Here is a 21984-nt window from a genome sequence, read left to right on the forward strand (position 1 = left end):
ATTCTGTAAAAAGTTAAGTGACCTAAAGTGATAGTGGCTGCCACCATCACCCAGTATGACGGGCAGCCTTATCCCAGTAGTTGAGTGTCTACTTCTCAAGGGGGGGTGGGGGGGGGAGAGATAAAAATGGGAAAGGAAAGGAAGGAAGGAGTTGGGCAGAGGGGAGGGTAAAACCCCGTCCTGGATCAGTATCATGAAAGTCTGCCAAGTCTGCTTCATTGTATCCTGGGATAGTGGTAGACACATATAAGGAACTCATTCAATGCTTGCTGAAGTCAACACTATTACCATAATCATAAAATGCTGGTAGACAGTAATTCTTTTTCCTTAGCAGGGAAGGCAGAAGTAGTAGGTAGATGGGAGGCCCAGCTAAACCTGGGAGGTCCAATAAGGACTTCAAAAAGATAAAGCAGGGTGACTTGGGAAGATCACCTCTCTGGGCCTCAGTTTTCTCATCTTCAAAACAGAGAAATCACTTGTAGTGTTGGCACAGTGGATAGAGTATTAGACATGGAGTCAGGAAGACCTGAGTTCAAATCTTGCCTTAGACACTTAAGGTTAGGAAAGGATTATTAATTTGGAAGATCAAGGAAATGGCTGCCATACAGTATCTCAGAATTTAAACATGACATATAACAGCTTCTTCTCAATCCTTCTGGACAAGATTGGTATATTAAGGGATGGAAGACAGCACAGTGAGGCAGAATAGCATGATCAGTATCAGTATTTGTCCTACTTTATCCAACATTTGTAATTGATAAAGACGTGAAAAAATAGAGACAGGGAAAGAGAAAGGACCTGTGATTTCATTAGCATAAAGAACTCCAATGATAAGCTGGAAAAAATAGGTAATATATGAGATGACAAAATAAAGATTCAAAAATACTTCAGTGGGATGAAAATGTAAGTTGAAACAAAAAAAGATGAAATTTCTTAAGGATACATCATCTGCCTTTAGATTTTTTTTATATCACTGTGTACGATTACAGGAGGAAATATGAATTTGAAAAAGACCTGAACAGATTATAGAATCTCAGAGCTGGAAGAGACTCAGAGTATCTCTGATGATACCTGAAGCACGATCTCTTCTGTAACCTTATCTAAGTGGCCGTTTAGGCTCCACTCAAAGACCTCTGTTACTTCTAGAGATAACGTATTCCACATTTGATGAGATCTGTTGTCTTATATATACCAAGCCTAAGGATGGACCTGTGGGCCTGCCACTCACTGCTGAAATGTCTTCCTCTTCTTCCCTCCGCCCCCTAATCCTGCTCTTCCTTCAAGCACAACTTTCTACAGGGAGTCCTTTGAGGTCCCCTTAATTGCCAGTTTTTCCACTCAAATTACTTTTATGGATGTGTGCATATGCATGTGTGTGTGTGTGTGTGTATATATATATATATATATATATATATATATATATATATACACATGTATATGTGTGTGTGCATGTATGTGTGTGTATATATACATGTATATGTGTGTATGTGCATGTGTATATATACATACATGTATGTTTGTGTGTATGTGCATGTATGTGTGTATATATACATGTATATGTTTGTGTATGTATGTGCATGCATGTGTGTATTTATTCTCTATATACTTATATGTACATTTGTCATCTTCCCCATTTGAACATAAGCTCCTTGAAAGTACAAATTATTTTGTTCATTGTATTTATATTTCCAGTGACTAACATAGTACTTGGCACATAATAGGTATTTAATGAACACTAATTGATTACTCATATTTCTACTTTGGGGGCCAAGCAAAACCAAGTCTAATTCCCCAAGATGACCTTTGAAATATCTGAGGACAGCAATGCTGTCTCTACTAAATCCTTTTTTTTAAACAATCCTAATTCCTTCAGTGGATCTGTTTTCAGCATGATTTGGGCTCCCCTCACTAGGCTGGTTGCCTTCTTATGGATGTGTTCCAATTATTCAACATGCTTCATTTACCTATGGCACTCAAGTCTGAACACAATACTGAATATGAGGTCTGACTGTAGCAGAGTTCAATGGAAACAATGACTTTCTCATCCTGAACATTGTCCTTCTACAAGACAACCTAAGTTCATGCAAACTTTTTTTGGCTCTTCTATCCCAATGTTGGCTTAGTATTGTATATGCAATCCATTAAGATCCCTAGCACATTTTTCATATAAATTGTGTTCTAGCTATATTCTCAATCTGTACTTGCATAATTTATTTTTTAAACCAAGTGCAGGATGTTCTGTCCATCTCTATTAAATTTTATCAGATAAGCTGTGGCCTATTATATCTGCCTGCTAAGCCTTTTTTGGATCCTTATTCTGTCACCTACCATGTTAACTATCACTCTTAACTTTATGTTATCCATAAATGTGAGAAGCATGTCAATTATGCCTTTACTGACATTGGCTAGAATTCTAAGTGTACAATTATATTCAGTCAGTCAATATACATTTATCAAGTGCCTACTATGTGGTTGGCACTGTATTAAGTGCTGGGGATACAAATACAAAAAAAAAGATAGACAGTCCCCACCCTCAAGAAGGTTATAATCTAATAGAAGAAGACAACATACAAAAGGAAGCTGAAAAGCCAAGGAAAATACCTGATGTTGAGGCCTGGTTGAAAAGTCTACCAGAGAAATCCCAAATTAGTACAGCCAGGTGAGAAATGAAATGTCTGAGCTGAGCTCCCTCCTTAAACAGAAGTTCTGAAGTTCATGGCCCCTCCTTCCAAACAGAGGGGCAGAGGGTAGTGATCGGAAGGAGGACCAAGGCTGACGAATCTAATAGGAAGTTTTCCCACTAATGGACTTCCCAGGGCATGAGTGAGAAGTCAGTCAGAGAAGTCCCCAAAATAGTACAGCTAGGTGAGAAATGATCTATTTCTAAAACTCTCCACCCAAGTCACTAAGAAATATGAATAAGGATATTCCATGGTTTGCCATATAGTTGCATATTATCTATCATGTTATAAATAATCAATTAGTGGGGTTAAGATATAACTTATGATGAAGACTAAGCTACTCACCCTGCCCAAGTAGATGAACTCAAGCCAGTAAGATGTTATTTAACAGAATGATAAAAATATTTCAACTAGCATATCCCATGACTAGAACATTTAGAACCAGTCGCTGTGGGATAACTTTTGGCCTTCATAGATGTGGGGATCTCTTGGTAGCAACTGTTCTGAGACTTCTAGTCATAATAACCTAGGAGAACCAAGAGATTAACCAATTTGGTCCAGAATACACACCTAATAGGTGTCAAAAATAGGGTTTCAATTCTCTCTCTCTCCCCACATATACATGTAGAAATTGTTTCTCTTTTACCCAGGAACCCTGAAGGTCTTCCCCTCCCAGTCTGATTTTTAAAATTTTAGTAAATGGGATATCCCTTGAGTAACTACTTAAAGAAACCTATTCATTGTATGGGTGTATCTCACTCAAAGTGAAAATGTGATAAGACCTTAGCCTGAAAGGGCCAGAGTCTCCCATTGCATCCTGGACCATCTCCAGTCATTCTGATAAATATCAAGCCACTGGACCCAGATGGCTCAGGAGAAGAAAGTGAGGCTGGTGACCTTACACAGCGCTCCCTCACTCAAATCAAAGTCAACTACAAGTCATGTCATCATCTTGATGTCATGGTCCTCTTCAAGAACAAAGGACAAACATAACAACGTATACACATATGTATCATGAATATATTCTATAGTTCAGAGGTAGTATATACACACATATGTATATACACACATATAAATTTTATTTATATATATGTATACATATCAGATATATGTATAATCTATAAGCTCACTCATATACAGAAACTGGTAAGGAATTCTCTCATTCTATCCAGGATAATCAGACCCCAAGGAAACATAATGCTACTTCTGGACTTTAACAATCAATAAGAGGCTTTAAAAAGAAAGGACTGGGAAATTAGATCTATGAGGAAGGGTGAGAGGAAGTCAGGCTACTTAGCCTTAAGAAAAAAAGGCTAAAAAGTGATTTAATAAGCATCGATTATATTATTATTATTATATTATTATCATATTGAGACCAGTGACTTTCTCTATTCTTAGTTACTGCTATGAGTTTGGTTTTTTCATTTGCAGCATGAAGGTTTTGAGTTGGTTTCATGGAATGAATTTTAGCAGTGAGGGGCTGTTAAGCACTTGAAAAAGCTTCCAAGGCATATTATGGATACACTTTTCAGCAAGTCTTAAAAAGCAAACTAGATCTAGGATGTTTTAGGGTGCCTCTCCTGAAGGAATGAGAATGACCTAAAGAACCTTTATAATCTGTTATAATGCCAGTGCCAACTTCTAAATTTCTAAAAGTGCTCTCCCAAGATATGTTATTCTTAAAATAGGAATAATTTCTTTACCTGATCAGTGTTTACAACATCCTTGGGACGTAACACAGTGGGAAAGGCTATGGCTTGGAAGTTGGAAGACTTGGTTTGGAATCTCAGACCTGACAGTTACTGGCTTTAGCCAAATTACTTGGAATCATGGAGTTTCATTTTCCTCATCTACAAAATAAGGTGATAGTGATCCTTGTACACCAGCCTCTTAGGGCTGGTATGAAGAAAGCATTTTGTAAGGTATAAAGCATTATGTAAAGGTGGGCTATTATTAGAAACTATGTTGTAAGCAAATGTGGTCACCCTAGGCTGTATCAATAACAACGAACTGAAGTGGAATCAGAAAGATTTGGCTCTGCCACCTAGAAGTTGTGTAACCATAAGCAACATATCTCAGCCTCAGTTGTCCCACCTGTGAAATGGGGACAATATCACTAAACTCAAAGGGTTGTTCTGAGGCTCAAATAAGAGACTATGTTGTACATGCTTTCCAAACTTTATAAAGGGCAAATGGTACTTATTATTGTTACTATTCTTAACAACACAGTATCCAAGTGCAGTAAAAGACCTTACTTTATTCCATATTGGTCATGTATTCAAAAAATCCATTAAGAAACATTTATTAAGCACCTACTAGGTATCAGACATTGTGCTAAGGCAACACCTAAAGTCATGCCTTCAGGTCTTTCCTGGTGGCAAACTGAGGAGATGCCCATCAATTGAGGTTCGATTGAAGTAGCTGTACTGTATGATCATGATGGAATACTATTGTGCTGTAAGAAATGATGAGCAAGATGCTCTCAGAAAAATCCTGGAAAAACCTACAGGAACTGAGGCAAAGTGAAATGAGTTGTGTTGTACACAGCAAAAGCAATATTGTAAAATGATCAACTGTGAATGACTTAGCTATTCTCAGCAATACAATGATCCAAGACAACTGTGAAGGGTGAAAAATGCTGTCCATCCTCAGAGAAAGAAATGGAGTCTGCATAGAGATCAAAGCACACTTTTTTGTTCTGTTGTCTTTTACAATATAATATGGAAATGTGTTTTGCATGACTCCACATGATAACCTATATCAAATTGCCTGCCTTCTCAGTGAGAGGATTGGGGAGGGAAGGAGAGAATCTGGAAGTCAAAATTGTAAAAACAAATGTTAAAAATTGTTTTTACAAGTAATTGGGGAAAATAAAATGCTAAATAAAAAAAGTAAAGTCATGCCTTCAGTGTGGGAGTGCCACATTTTTAAGAATGATAATATGCAAGAGAATTCTGCATTAGAAAAAAAAGACTGCTTTGGCTTCTAAGAGTCTTTCTATTTAATTTAACATACATTTATTGAGTTCTTATTATGTGGAGTATTGTGGATACAAAGATAAAAAACAAAATAACCCCTTTCATCAAGAACCTTACATTCTGCTTGGGGCAGGAGCAAACAGTTACTTAGAAAAGTAAATACAATATCATTTGAGGAGGGAGCTAGTAAAGAAAAACCTTGCAGAGGAAGTCATCGTTGCTCTGAACCTGAAGGAAGTGAGGGATTCTAAGAGGAAAAAGTGAACTGGGAGCTCATTTGCCCAAAAGCAGTGCAACCAGGGGTAGAAAGTCAAGTTCAGGGAACTGCTAGAAGACCTTTTGTGCTGGTTTCTAACTCAAAAAATCCACGGTTATCCCTAAAAGAGACTTAAGGAGACTGAGGAAGAAAGGAAAAAAATTCAGGGACAGAAGAGTCACAAATGTCCTTTTATATTCATAATCTTACACTGTCCTACTCCATAGCTTTGGAAGTTACAAATTTTACAGCAGGACTTGTAACTATCTTGACTGGCTTTACAACATGATTTGGCATGGTCCTGGATTCACACAACCAGTGATATAAAAATCTTTTTTAGAGGAATTGACATATAAGTATGGTGCCAAGCATTTGATGACATTTTCAAACCAACCTTACAACATACCTGCATTTACCTCAAAATCATTCTATACTTTTGAAATGAATGAAAAATCCTGGTAATTAAACCATAGGTAATTAATAATCAATTTATTAATTAGGCTAGCCAGCAACTATTGATGGCTGATTGATGGTCAATGGTTTCTCTCAGCAACCAAAGACACCAAGGGAGGTTCTGAAACACCTTAAATTGGGTGTGTACTTTCAGACAGGAAACTTCCCTGACAAGGGAAACTCAACTTTGATTGGTGGACATTTAATGAGGAGGTGTGCTAAAAGTCTTCTGCTTCTGCTGCTGAAAATGTGTCTTTATCATGAAACTCAGTTGCCTCCAGCAATCTGGACAGGAAATCCATCTCCATTCAGACAACTCTGGCTGGTTTTCTCCTTCATGAACTGGGTCACCAGCTGGATTCTGTTTATACTCTAAATAGAAGTTAGGTCTCCTAGTTGAGTGGGATCCTGGCCAAGATTGAAGAGCATGTTCCTTGAAGGCTAGAGGTAATCTCAAAAAGTCATCATGTCCTTCAGAAACTGACTTTAACAAGAGCTGAGACTTAATGAGGAAACTGAGTGAAAAAGTCTGGATCCCAATTTAATAAGTGATTATTAACAAAATAGTAAAATAATAATTTCTCTCACTCTTTACATGTCATAGCCTAGACTCAAGAACAGATTCAATGGAATGAGTTTCTTGTTCTACACAAAACCTGTGATTCTTGACCATATTTTAAGCTAAAATTCTCCCATCCCTACCCTATCTATGATTTCATCTATGTGAGGAGAGACTTGATGTGGAAACTCCTTTCAGAGATACAGTATGATGTTAACAGAACAGGTAACTCAACTATAAATTACAATCTCAAAGGGTTGGGGGTATGTGTGAAGTGGAGAGCGGAGAACTATGAGTTTAAGTGATCTCCCCATGATCCTACAGTGAGTATGTGTCACAGGTAAAACCTGAACCCAGGTCTTCTTGACCCCAACTGCTCTATTCTCTTTTTATAATAGCTTTACTTTACCATGGTATATTTGGAGGGTGGGGGGAAATCATAAGACCAATTTTAAACGTCTTCTTGCTTTAAGAGCAACATTGTTAGTGGACAGAGAACTGGTATAGGAGCCAAGAAGATCTAGTTTTAATTCCTCTCATATGAGTTGTGTGACCTCAAGGCAAGTCACTTAAGTACTCAATGTTCTAGGCAACTCTTTAAAATCTGCAGAGATTGCAGAGAAGGTGATGATCTGAATCTGTAAAGGGAGCATGGGAGGTTCCCTATACCAGTGAAATCACAGATTTGGTCCTTATGCTCAACTGATCTTCCCTTCAGTGATGACAAATAGTAGGTGCTTAATATGCTTTTATTGAATTAAATCAGAAAGTATTAGAACACAGTCCTACAAATCTCTTTCTAGCTATCTATTGGTTAAAGACTTGGACCTTTTGGTGCAGAGAGTGATTTCTAACAACTCCAAGGGAAAAGGGAAGTCAAGAATCTCACAAGCAAAAATCAAAAAAGTTCAGTTCGCTGCTAGGGAAATAACAGTCTAAGCCTTTTGAAAGTGAATTAAGCCCCAACCAAAAATATGGATTTGTTTGATGAATGTTGTTGGTGTAAACACTTGAGTATACAGAGATCAATCCATCAACAAGTATTTATGGCGTACCTGGCACCATGCTGCTAATAAATAAACACTTCACTACCGCTGACTTGACAAACCCAATTTCTTTCATGTCTAGCCTCTGAGTCTGCTCAGTATACTGTTCACTATCCTTGCTTTACTTCATCAAGTTTATTACTTTTAATAATCGATCAAGGCACAAATAGAATCAATTTCTGAGATGGAAATGTAGTCACTGCTGGTTAAGGGCCCACTATTCCATACTTGTGTGGTTCATTATGCCAGTCTCAGAGACAGAAGAGAAATGAATTTCCTTTCCTCTTCTTCTTTTAGAAATATCAGGGTCAAAAAGAGCATTTTAATGTATAGTATTTGGGGTCTTTTGAATATGACAGTGCTTGTTGTTGAAGTTGTGAACTGGTCTAACCATTCTGGAAAACAATCTGGAACTATGCCCAAATACTCTTTGACTTAATAATACCACTACTAGGTCTATATCCCAAAGAGACCAAAGAAAAGGGGAAAGGACCTATATGCACAAAAATATTTACAGTAGCTCCTTTTGGGGTGGCAAAGAATTGGAAATCGAGGATATGGTCTACATAGAAATGGATTCCCTTGTCCAGAATGGCTGAACAAGTTGTGGTATGTGATTGTAATGGGTTATTATTGTGATATAAGAAATGACAAGCAGGATGGTTTCAGAATGACCTGGGAAGACTGATATGAACTGATGTAAAGGGAAGTGAGCAGAACCAGAGCACTGTATTGTAACAGCAACATTATAAGGATGATCAACTGTGAAGAACTTAGCTACTCTGATCAAGATGATGATCTAAAACAATTCCAAAGGATCCATGATGAAAACTCTCTCTCCTGAGAGAGAACTGATAAATTCTCAATGAAGATTGAAACATACTTTTTTTACTTTCTTTTTTTTTTACAACATGACTAACAGAAATATATTTTACATAACTTCACATGTCTAATTGATATATTGCTTACCTTCTCAGTGGGTAGGGGAGGGGTGAGTGGGAAAGAATTTAGAACTCAAAAATTTTTTAAAATGAATGCTAAAAATAAATAGACAGAAAGAAAGAAAGAAAGGAAGAAAGGAAGGAAGGAAGGAAGGAAGGAAGGAAGAAAGAAAGAAAGAAAAAAATCAGGGCAGAAATAAAGGCAATGGAGTCACATCTTTGATACTTAAAATTGACCCCAAAGCAAACCTTCCTGTACCCAACAATCTTCTGGGTCCTGGAACACTTTCTCCATGATTCTTTATTGTTTTGGCACAGGGGTTCTATATCTAATCAAAAGTTTTCAGGAAATAAATTTATTTGGGACTAACATAAAACTTGTGTTAAAACATGGTGCCTTTGGAACACTGTAGTGTCCTAGAAAACTAATTCTGGGCCTAACTAGCAATCGGATTGCCACTTCAGCTCCTCCAATCAGAACATACCTCATTTTATGTTAGAAGAAATGGTGTCCAGTTTTGCTCTAAGACATAGAACTGTTAGTGCTCATTTTCCTCTCTGTTTTCTTTACCCTTTCTAGCAATTTCAGAGAGTTAATTCCCATTGTTTCTGGAGCCCTGCTTTTCAATTAAAAAACACCAGACAATTAAGATCAGATAAAATAAGGAAATGACTTATCATTTTAAGCAGATTTGAACCAATCTATCCAGAGATGTAGAAGTGTAGGACGAATATCATTCTCCTACAAAGGATTACCATGCTAACTACATTCTTGCAAAGCCAAACAACCAGAAACAGATAGTTCAAGGAAATCTCTGAAAGTTGATAACCTTGTAAAGTCAGACCCTAATAAAAAATTCCAGCATTCTGCATGGATAACAAAATCACAGCACAATTATTTGGTCTACAAATCACAACTATTACCTCTTATAGCAGAAGAAAGTCCACATATGTAAAGAAAGATATGCACACAACGACAGCTTGATACTCCCACAGGGAGTTGAAAAATTATATACATTAAATAGTATTTTAATTGCAGCATGAAACTCTACTTTTTAAATCGTTGTTTGAGTTGATTTCCCACAAAGTAAAGGAAAAATGCAGGTGCAGAGTTCAATTTCAAAAACCAATTTAAAAATTTTAAACTAGCTGTTTATCATTTCCTTCCTCCTGGGTTACATGAACTGGCCAACCTTCATTAATTTCCATGATGCTCAAGTGTATTTCTGGGTGCAGCAGTATTTGACACAGTTTACAGATAACAGAGGAAGGATAGGTCCTGAAGAATTTTAAATCTTTGCAAAATATACCAACTGTATATGAGGGAATAAGATTTGAGCCTCATTACAGTATTTTTTCCTTGGGTCAGATGGGGCAAAACAAAACCAAAAAAAAAAAGTAAAAACACCAAGAAATACAGAATTCATATCAAAAAAGTTTTCATGTTCCTACCTGTTTCCCTTCACTCACAGTGTCCTACTTAACCTAGAATGTCCTTTATTTTTCCTTCCAAACTACCACATATTTTAAGGTTTGGCTTATGTCTAACCATGCTCTTGACATCCTCCCTGATTACGCTGACTAGATCCACCACAAATTTATGTTATACAATATCAACCGGGCCCTTGCTGCAAAAAGTCAATCCTTTCCTCTTTAACCAAGCCACCATTCCACTCATTATAGTGATTTTTTCAAACCTTTTTATTCATTCTCAGACTTCTCATGACTTCTTTTCCTCTTAAACCTACCAGCTAAAAACCCTGATTCATATTTCACTGCAAAAATTGAGATCATTGACCCAGAACTATTCTTTTCTTTAGAATCCTGCTATTGTTACCTCCTTCAGTCCATCTCAAATGAAGAGATGGCCCTCCTTTTGCCAAGGCAAACCCCTCTACATCCAAAGTGATCCTATTCTATCTCATCTTCTCCAGAAGTTTGTCCCCTCTATCATCTCTACTGTCTCACAAATCTTCAATCTTTCCCTGTCTACTTGTTGCTTCCCTACTGCCTACAAACTCACCTCTGCCTCTCCAGTCCTCTAAAAACCCTCACTTGATTTGTCTATCTTCAATAATCTCTCTCCTCACTCTTGTGGCTAAACTCCTTTGAAAAGATCATCTACATCAGTGCCTCCACTTCCTTTCCTCTCACTCTCTGCTGGCTGGGTTCTGACTTCAGAGTTCTTTCTTTTGCACCAAAGTGCCTCTTATCCTTTCTGGTTGACTTTATAAAAGTAAACATATTAGTGGAGACTTCCGAGCTATGGCTTTGAGTGTGTGTTGATTCACAGAGTTTCTTGAACCTGGGATACTTTCTGTTGGACCATCTTCAAGCCTATCTGTAAATTTCACATTTAATGACATATGCTCTTGAACTGTATGCTGCTATTTTATACTAAGCTACCCAAGGCAACTGGTAGTACGGTGGAGCACTTCTTAAACTGTGCGTTGCAACCCAATATGGGGTCGCAAAAAATTTAGCAATAGTTAAAGGTTATTGAATGCAGAATGAGCAAAGATTAATTAAAAATCAAGAGTTTCTGGCAGTGCTTGCCTGTGTTGTGTTGCACAACTTACAGAAGACTTGTTCAGAACACAAAGCATGCACACTTTGCACTGTACGTGCCCTCAGGCCACACAACACAACAAAACATGTCCAAAAGCCTAAGATACTTCTTAGCTGTGTGATCTTGGGCAAACCACCTAATCTCTGCCTGCCTCAGCTTCTTCAACTGTAAAATGGGGATAATAATAGCACTTACCTCCCGGGGTTGTTTTGAGGATCAAATATTTGTAAAATCACTTAGCACAGTGCCTGGCATATAATAGATTAACAAATCTATAATAGGTTAATAAATCTATAATAGATTGATAAATGCTTATTGTCTTCCCTTTCTGCCTCCCAACTAGATTGTAAACTCCTTTAAGGGCAGAAACCGTGTCTCATATTTTCCTATATCTTCCACTATGCCTAGCATAACTCTGCTTGGATAGATATTTAATAAATACTTGTTCATTGGAGCCTCCTAAGTGCTTTCATATTTCATGTCTTCATAAGATATCTGTGGGATACAGAGGTCAAGAATTACAGTGAAAAGTAGATCAGTCTTCTTCATCACTTCCTTGAGTAAAATTGCTGTCACCTTCTGTGCATCTGTGTCCCCAGACTGAATCATGGACTAAGAGATCTAAAGCTAGAGAAGCCCACAAAGGCCCTCTAATTCTTTTTACCAATGAGGAAACTGAGGCCTATGAATTTACCCACAGATACATACACATGCAGTGAGCATCAGAGATGGGATTTGAACCCAGGGCTTAGGACTCCACAGTGAGGGCTCCTTTCATCGCACCACACTTCTGTTTTATGTTTATAAAGATCTGCCTAGCACTTTCTTAACCTTCTCCCTTAGCCTTAAATTTTCACTCAGGGAAAATGTTCCAGGCAGCCTTATTTGCTGTTTAGCCCTTCAGCAGCTGTCAACACTCCTCTCTATCCCCCACTCCTTGATTCTGGCCCTTGTCCCCCTTCTCTCACTCAAGGACACCTGAAAGGAAGAAGGAACATAAGAAAAATCAGACAAAGGCACATATAAATCTCATCCACCTTTGTCTAAATACTGCAGTTGATGACCAATAAAAGCTTGCTGTTGATGATTTTGTATTAGTTTTCAGGACTACAAAATCTTCTGAGGGCAGTTTTTATATATACATAAAATGCTGGTGGAACAGCCTTTTAAAAGGGATGGTGCTTGAAACAAACCAGGCACTTTGCCCTGTTTTTTTTTTAAATATGTTTTGTCATTCTCAATTTGATAAACACCCAACATAAACATTTTCTTAAACAGAATAGCATATGAGGATTAAACATGAATCTCCATTATAATATAGCTTGTTTTATTTTATATACAATAAATTTAGCATATTAGTGCTAAACTATCTGCATGTTTGTATTTCCCTCTTAACCTCCTTTTGTTCTTTTGTGCATTTTTAAAAAATGCTACATTGACATTCTCCTCTGTCATTTTTTTTTGCAATATTATCACTATTTCCCCTCAATCTTTAATAAGACCTCTTGTAATAAATAAGTCTAGTCAATCAAAAAAAAAAAGAAGGAAGAAAGAAAAAAGAAAGGGAGGGGAATGAAAGAAGGAAGGAAGGAAGGAAGGAAAATTCCCTTATTGGTCACATCTGAAAATATGTCTCATTCTGTACCTCTATTCCAAGTGGGAAACATGTTTCTTCTGGAGTCAGTGCTGATAATCACATTGACCAACATTCTTAAAGTTTTTGCAGTTGTTTTCCTTTACACTGTTACTGTCATTGTATGAGCTATTTTTCTGGTTATGTCCATTTTCTTTTGTATCAGGTCGTACATGTTGCCTCGGACTTCTCCATCTCCTCACCAGCTAGCTGACTTTCCCCCCTGTAAAAGTCTCTAGGCTGAGGACTCCTCTCCTCTGAGGGTTCCACTTCTCCATAGCCCCCACCATTTGTGGAGGCACCCCAGACATGCTTGTCTTTACTCCCTGTTCAAGACACTCTCTGGGTTCACCTTGGCCCAACATGAGGACTCTTCCTCCTACACTTGCAGCTCCCCTCTGTGTCTAGTCTCTCCCTCCTCATTAGAATGTGAGATCTTTGAGGGAGGCACTGCTTTGTTTGTATTTATATCCTCAGCACTTAGCTTTGATCATTTCTTAATTCGATTCTATCCCATTCACTTTCTATATTTTTGCAGGGCCAGTCTTCCCAACCAATTAGCACCTTTTCAATTTCCACATCCTTTAACCCAAAGTACTTCTGTGAAAACCTTTGTACAATATGGATCTTTTTTCCGCTTTCTTTTATCTCTCTGGGGTGTATCTTGTCCATACGATTTTTGCTGTTGCTGTTTAGTTGTTTCAGTTATGAGTCAGTTGTATCTGACTCTTCATGACCTCATTCGAGATTTTCTTGGCAGAGATACTAGAGTAGTTTGCCATTTCCTTCTCCAGCTCATTTTACAGATGTGGAAACTGAGGTAATCGAGGTTAAGTGACTTGCCCCAAGGTCACCCAACTAGTAAGTGTCTGAAGTTAAATTTGAACTCAGAAAGGTGAGTTTTCCTGACTCCAGGTCCAGCACTCTATCTACCGCACAACTTAGCGGCCACCCTTCCCATGTGGTTAGAACAATGTTTTCTAATATGAAACTTCTCATAAACTGTACACGCATTTCCAGCTATATGACTTCATTATTCCCTTGCATTTTCCTCTATCTTACATGGTTCATGAGTGAAAATAATCTTGTATTGACTCTATATAAGATATCAGGCCCTAATGAATGTATCTGTTCTAACAGATGGAATGGAATGAAACCTTACCACTTCATCTAACCTGCTTTAAGTCAAAATGTGCATGTTAGAGAAATATAGGAATAATCACCTATGAATGATGATCGATTAAGCTCTCCCTTTCATGGGAAGCATTCAGCAGAATACTAAGAGAAAAGATGATGAAGGGACTGGCATGGATCACTGGAAATATTTGTGGAATAACTTGCAGTTGCCAGACCAATTTGAAGACAACTGAAATTTATGCCCAGCAATTTTTTGCTACTGGGAGCTAGGGGCACAGTGGATGGAGTATAAATCCTAACCCTAGAAAGACTCAAATTCAAATCTGCTTCAGACATTTGCTAGCTGGGAAAAGTCATTTAATTTTTTATGCCTCAGTTTCCTCAAATGTAAAATGGGGGTAATATAGCATCCGTCTCCTAGGGTTGTTGTGAGGACCAAATGAGATAATATTTGTAAAGCACTTAGCATAGTCACTATCATAGGGTAGGTGCCTAATAGATGCTTCTTCTATTCTTGCTGACTTCTTTTCTCTTTCTTTCTGTCTTCCTTTCTTTCCTACCTTGTTATTGTGATTACAAATTTCTTCCTTGGATTTACAATTCTGTGGTATCCACCATAAAGAAAGCAAAAGTTCCCTTTATTAAAACAACATGGAAGTCATACTACCCTGGCTCTGAGCTAGCATAATTTCTATTCCTAGTCATCCCAGAGAGAGGTTTATGAATTTGGAGGCACCCCCAACCTTAGGTTATAAGGTTACTAATAAGTTCATTTACCACTTATACCATACTTCTCATTTTCAAAGCACTTTCTGGGACTTAATAATCTTCATCACGTTTTCTCTATAAATTGGAGATAATCACAATGATTATCTCCAATTTATGGAGGAGGAAACTGGAGACAAAGAAGTTACAAGCCATGCCAAAGATTATTAAGGGGATCTGTATGAGAGGTGAAATTAAAATACAAGAGCTGTTGCAATGCCCATAACTTGGTTCAGACCATTTTTACCACACCTTGACCATACTATTTTCCCACCCTCTGTGCCAACACAAGAAGATAAAAACACTGTTTAGTCCACCTTAGAGTGAGAACTAAATGGATTGCTATTTGCCACTTACAAAACACTTCAGCCTTTTTTTCCCACAGGAATTCTCAGTCCTTAGTTACCTCCCCCAGACTTTGTTCATTCAAAAAAAAAAAATTGCTGGGATGATTCTTCCTACGGTCTTCTTCTTTATCCAACTCCCAGGGAAGGTGAGGCACACAGAATTCCCCTCCTGTGCCCATAGTAGCACAAGGCAGTGTGAAGGTAGCTTTAGAATTTATGGTTGATGCCTGTCTGAGCGTGCCTGGTGCCTGGCAGCAATGATGGTTCTCTCTGAATTTCCGCTATGAAACATGTCAAGTGCTGCTTGGCAATCCTTTTATTCATTTCTCGTTGGTTCCCCAAGTGCATGCCTTGGAGTAGCAATTCCAAACCTGTTATATTCTTCCTAAATCTTTAATCCCACTGTTCCACGTCTCCACTCCACCCTTCTTAAAATTTTATCCTTTCTTGGCTTATGTGAATATATACTTACCTTAGTTTTCTTTCTCCGCCTTTTCTACTTTCCTTTCCTCCTCCTGACTAGGTACGGCCCAAGGTCTTTAGCCTTTATGCTCAACTCACCCTCACTGATCTCATCTACTTTCATTTTCAACTATAATCTTTATGTTGATGATTCTGAAAAATTAATTTTCCATCACCAAAAGTGGCATAAATATTTTTAGAGAGAGAGAGTTGTGCCAACATCTCATTCTAATTATATTTTGCTAACAACAATATTAAAATTCTATTAGAACTTTGTGAATATGCTACTCATAGGAAGGTTCAGATTGAGTCAAAGTGAAAGCCTTTCTCAAAAATAGTGATTATGCTGACAAACACATTATGAGCTACATGCTGACATCATTACTACCTGGGTTGCTCCACAGACTATGGAAAGTAGATGGGAGGATTCCACGTAAGCCAATTCTCTTCCTATTTATACCTTTGGCCCCAAAGCATACCAGGGTGGCAGAGGGAAGGATGTTGATATTCTGGGGAGATATATATGTGTATATACATCATTATATGCATATATGTGTGTATTTACATTACTATATGCATATATAATACATGCATGCACATATATGTATATACATATGAGAATCTATATGTGGTACATATATACAAGCATACATAAATATATTTGGACACAATGGTTTTTTTCCATTATATATATATATATATATATATATATACACACACACATACATATATATGAGAAATATGTTAGCTTAATAAACTAGGCAAGTGACTCATGTGACCTTGGGCATGTCACTTTGCTTTTCTAGGTGTTGGTTTCCTGACTTTTTTTTAAAAAAGAGTAATTGGTCAGAAGAGATAATTGCTAAGCTTACTTCCAGATTTGGCATTATATGATTAAGCTTTTAACCCTCTCAGGGATCTGCCTCTCAGGATTAATTCATAAGTGGTTACAGAATCATCTTCCCTCACCAATTTCCTTACACTAATTAGTAGTGATGGAAATGGAAATTACTTACTTTAGTAATTTCAGCTTTAGTACTGTTGAATGATTTGCATATTGATGGAGCCAAGGAGGTCCCAGAAAGTCCTAGGACTGCATTCCTTTCTCATGTCCCATACATTTCCACTCCACTTAATTGGATGTGAAATCTGTGCTTCTTCTAGCAAAGCCAATATTTACTCATCTCACCTAAGAAAAGCCTTTCCCTCTTGTCTAAGTAATGATTCCAGCCTATTGGACCATGGTGATTGCAGTGGGGGTGTAATGGAAAGACCACTGGAGGGGAGGAGGAGATCTGAGTTCTGTCCTAAATCTACCATTAATTAGCTAGGTGGCCTATTTACTGCTTATCTCAAAGGCTTAATTTCCTCATCTGTAAAACAATCTCTAAAGTTCCTCTGAGCTTTAATCTTCTACAATTCTAGGTTTTGAAGAGGCTAACCAATCTTATTCCCTTACTACTACTACTATTACTACTACTACTACTACTACTACTACTACTACTACTACTACTACTACTACTACTACTACCCCTACTACTACTTCTACTACTACTACTACTGCTGCTGCTGCTGCTACTTCTCCCCCACCCCCCTCTTCTTTTCCTTGTCCCACTTCCTGCTTCTTGTCTCTACCCGTTTCTCACAATCTCTCCAAGTACGTCTCCCTGTCTTTGTTATTCTCCCTATGCATCTCTTTTGACCTTTCTATCTCTTGCACACACACACATACGTGTGCATGCATATGTGCACACGCACACGCACGCGCACACACATACACACACACGTACATTGCTGGATAAAAAATGAGAGAGCCAGGATGCAGACAGAGATTGGGAACAGGCAAACAGGAAAGCAGCTACCTAATAAGGAAAGCTCCAATTTTATCACCTCTGGAGTTATCTTTTTTCCATCACAAAAGGACATTAAACTGTCAACTCCAGAAGTAAAGGTGACAGAAGCCACCTTTAAAGAAACATTGTTCCACAATCAGCAGCTTAAAAATTTACAGCCTTGTCTTTCTGCTCACACAAAGTCTCCTCTCTGCTCCATTCAAATGAGAGTGGAAGAGACAACAGGAATGTTTCACCCTGGGAGAGAGCAGCCTGCTGGGCAGGGCACTTCCGCTGGTGAAGAGAAAGGAGGGAGTTAGCTGGTTATATGTCTGCATATTTAAAACAACCCAACAAATGAAAAACAATCCTCCCTAATGGAAAATAAGGAAAATCTCTTTCTTCTTAATCAATGTGAAAAGTAAAGTTTGCTCACTACAAAAGTCAGGACTTTTCACTTCCTTCTCCATGGTTCTTATTTTAATGAACTTAATCGCATAATTATGTTTTAACATCTAACATAAACTCAACAAACTTGTAGCGTTGCAAAAAAAAAAAAGAACCTTTAGTTAGACATGCTTCACATTTAAACTGAGCCTTCCATGATTAAATGGAGGACAACACTCATCTGCCTTTGCCTCAAAAAAAAATACACGCATACATATATATATATATTTTAATACCTATAATATATATATATATATAATCCAGACTTCAGTGAACAAATCCTTTTATGTTTATATATATGACAAATATAATATATACATTAACACCTATAATATATATAAATATATATTAACACCTGAATGTTTCTGAACTTAACCCCTAATGTGGTATTTTCTACCAAGTCACAAGCAATGGAATATCAAGTTAGGCTGCTTTCTCATGAATATTATCTTTTAAATGGACTTAATCACACTCCCTTAGAATTGCATTATTCAGGCCCTCGCCATAAATCAGAGATTTCCAGAATTTACCAGCCCCTTCCTTTTGTGACCTGAAAGATTCCCCTTGCAACCAGCACACAAAGAATCAACTTTTGCACCACCCTCCTTTTATTTACACCTACCAGATCACTGATCTCATTTGCCTTCTTTTCCTGTCAGCCAGAAACTGAGTTGGTTTTTACTGAAATGGGAGAAACCAATTTGAGTCCCTTTACCTAATCTCTTCCTGTCCTTTCCTCCTATTTTCTGCTCCCTTATGACTCAGAAACGGAGGTTCAGCTCAGTGAGAGTGATTAAGCAAATTATAAATGGCTCAAAGCCTGTTTCTAATTGCGATGACCCCATGGAAAAGCCTGACTCTCACTTCCATGAGGCAAGCCAGCCTGGCCAGTGCTTCATACCAAACACACTCTGGGCTTGCCTCTTGTTTTGGAGACAACAATCACAGATGACATTTTTTTAAAGCCAGGTCAGTGTGAGACTGTAAAGGTGAAAATTTCTTTCAAAGTTCAAACTACAACCTCAAATGACTCTCTTAGGTTATTTCTCCATTAGTTCACTGACAGAAGCTTTGGCTCCAGTCCTCAAACGCACAAAGGCAGGCTCACTGGATATCACTTCAAAGTGTAAAGGTCAGCATTCCTCCGGGTAAGGCCTATGAGGCACACAGCAGAACTATCTTGCCAAATGTTTCTGTTCCTTATGCCCAGAAAAAAAATACAATATGTATGGAAGAAGAAACAATAGGCAAAACTTCATCCCTCCTCCCTCCTTTCTTTCCATTGGAGCCATTTTGAAGAGTATACAAATAAATCTCAGATATACATCCAGAATTGACTCGTTAGCAGCTAATTAATAAATAAATCTTTAATAAAAAGATTTGTTCACTGAAGTCTGGATTCAATCAAATGGCTGCACTTGAGGACCTAGAGGGCCACAAGTGGCCTTAAGGTTGCAGGTTCCCCACCCCTGCCCTAGCCAATTTCTATTTTTTGAAGTTATTTCCCTCTTTCAAGGTCCAACCCTGGTTTGATATTTTTCTTAAAGACATCCCTGACTTTCCCCTTACCCCTACGTGAAAAACAACTCTTCCATTCTGTCACAGCACTTTACCTCAACCACTTCTCTGTACTTACTTCATTATATTCTGGATTCTTAGATATTAAAATGTAAGTCTCTTAGGAGCAGGGTCTTTGTGCCCTCTCCAGCTTTCCTCTGCATCCTCAAAACCTACAAATGAAAAGATACATCTGTGTAGATGAGAAAAGCTAAAGAGACACAGAAAGCAGAGAAAGAAAATATGGGAGAACAAGAATGGTGGTTTTATTGTGGGTTCCCCTTGTACCAGAAAAGCCATCCCAACAAGGACACTCAAAGCCATCTGCTTACAGGGCTATGAGATGATGATAAAGGATGATGATATTCTAGGAGATGAGTAAATCAAAACAAAGCTTAGAGACCCAAGGAAAGAAAGTGAAATTGAGAATTATTTTAGAATGCTACATAAGCAAAGAGTATTCTCCGAGTGTATAATACATTAGTAATCAGGAAGAAAGGTTGGGGGGAAAGGGGGAGAAAAGAAGCTGTAACTGCTATTATCAAAGACTTTGAAATCTAGATAAAGTCCTTGCCAGCTGTAAATTTATTTAATTCTATGACTACATAGCATTCACCCTAGAAAAAGGAAAGAATAGTTTCAAAGAAATGTGAGAAAAAACCCCACCAATGAAAGCACATAAAATCTCATTATAAGTCTATCCCTGGAATCTGTCAAAGGACCATACTTAGAGGTAAAATAGGTTTAGCATGGGTGGCTTCTGATACTTCCAACAAGTGTCCCTCACTCAAAGTTTCTACAAAAGACTCCCCTTATATCAAATGTGAGAATGGTTCACGTTACAGGAAACTCAACAAAAAGAGAATATGTAAGAGCTAAAAGAACATGAAGCTGTTAAGAGAGCAGAGTGGGGTGGGCTGGGGTTACACAGGGGAAAATCTCCTTGTAGAAGTGAATTTGTTTCTATTCTGTGAAAGCCACCCTTCTTGGCAAAGAGGAAAAGGTATATTCTAGGTGAGGAAAGAGACCCAATTCCTTCTTACCACTAGATTATTTCTTCTCTTCTAGATGCAAGTCATGGGCCAACCAGATACAGTAGAAATTCTAGTAAAGTAGCAAGGATGGGAAGTAGAAAAAACAATAGGTACAGAGTTACAAGACCTGAGTTTAATTTCCTGTTCTGCCCCTTCATAGCTGTTTGATCTTGGTCAAGTCCCTTGACCCTTCAGACTCAGTTACTTTATCAGTAACATGGGGATAATAAAACTTGTTACTAGCTACCTCACAGGATGGTTTCATATACAGCATTTTTTAAGTTGTAAAGCATAAATATGAGTTATTATAAATATTACCAGATCCTAGCCCTCAAGAGGACACAATTTTTTGTGTTTTTCATGAAGAGTAGCTATACCTCTCTTTTTTATTTTTCCTTTTTTGTTTTTCTGAGTTCTTCATTTCTTCAGAAGAGTTTAGAATGTGATAGATGACTTACTAAAAAAATCTTCTCTAAAAAGGGAAGGGTTGTTTTTCAATCATGCCTGACTCTTTGTGACCCCATTTGGGGTTTTCTTAGCAAAGATACTAGAGTCGTTTTGTCATTTCCTTCTCCAGCTCATTTCATAGATGAGGAAACTGAGGCAAACAGAGTTAAGTAACTTGCTCAGGGTCACATAGTTAGGAAATAAGAGTTGGGGGTAAGATTTGAATTCATGAAGGTCTTCCTACCAGCGCTCTGTGCACTGTGGCACCACCTAGCTGCTCCATATACATATACAGGGATAGATAAAGGGCTTGCTTGACAATAAGGCAGGAGAGGGAATATTCTGAGACATTCTATCTAGTGTCATCTTGATATCACCTGCTTCTTTCTTCTAAAAGAAGCACAAGGCTTTTCCTACTTCTTCTCTGAGCCAGTCTTATCTGTCTCAGTTTCCTACTTTTGAGTACCAAGAAGCACTATGTACAGATAGGCTCAGATCCACTCCGCCTTGCTTGACCTGCCAGTCAAGCTTTGAGTAGAAACTTCCTCCTCCAAGGTTAATCTTCACGAGCTACTCATGTGGAATGTCTACCAGTTGAACTACTTACAGAACAGTTAGGATTCAGTGGGACCTTGGAGAAAGGACAGAACTGAGGAAACTTGGCCAAATTTTGCTATAAGCAGCAGCCCACTTCCACTTTTATAAATGTATTCTGTGTTTTTGGCTTCCTTTAGTGTAGGTAATTACATCCAGCATTAGATTATAAGTGTCATGCTTTGGCAGTATCAAACCAAATTTATCTCTGGAGCTTTTCATAGCTGGGGAAGCATTAATCAAAAT

The 21984-nt window shown here is 37.9% G+C and overlaps 1 protein-coding gene across 23 annotated transcripts in view; it reads right to left on the bottom strand.

Annotated features, from left to right (window-relative positions):
* The window catches only part of LYPD6B (LY6/PLAUR domain containing 6B), a 220507-nt gene that overhangs the window by 17457 nt on the left and 181066 nt on the right, over window positions 1-21984 (bottom strand). For 2 of the 23 annotated variants that reach the window (XM_072613135.1, XM_072613148.1), the window contains exon 5: window positions 19743-19836. The exons of 18 other annotated variants lie outside the window; for them this stretch is intronic. The gene's annotated coding sequence lies outside the window, so the exon portion shown is untranslated. Of the gene's footprint in view, window positions 1-15837; window positions 16432-18728; window positions 18893-19742; window positions 19837-21984 lie in introns of those variants that run through there. 3 more of the 23 variants (XM_072613142.1, XM_072613144.1, XM_072613151.1) reach the window with 3 other exon arrangements.

This window comes from Notamacropus eugenii, chromosome 5 (genome assembly GCF_028372415.1).
Source record: "Notamacropus eugenii isolate mMacEug1 chromosome 5, mMacEug1.pri_v2, whole genome shotgun sequence".
NCBI lineage: Eukaryota > Metazoa > Chordata > Mammalia > Diprotodontia > Macropodidae > Notamacropus > Notamacropus eugenii.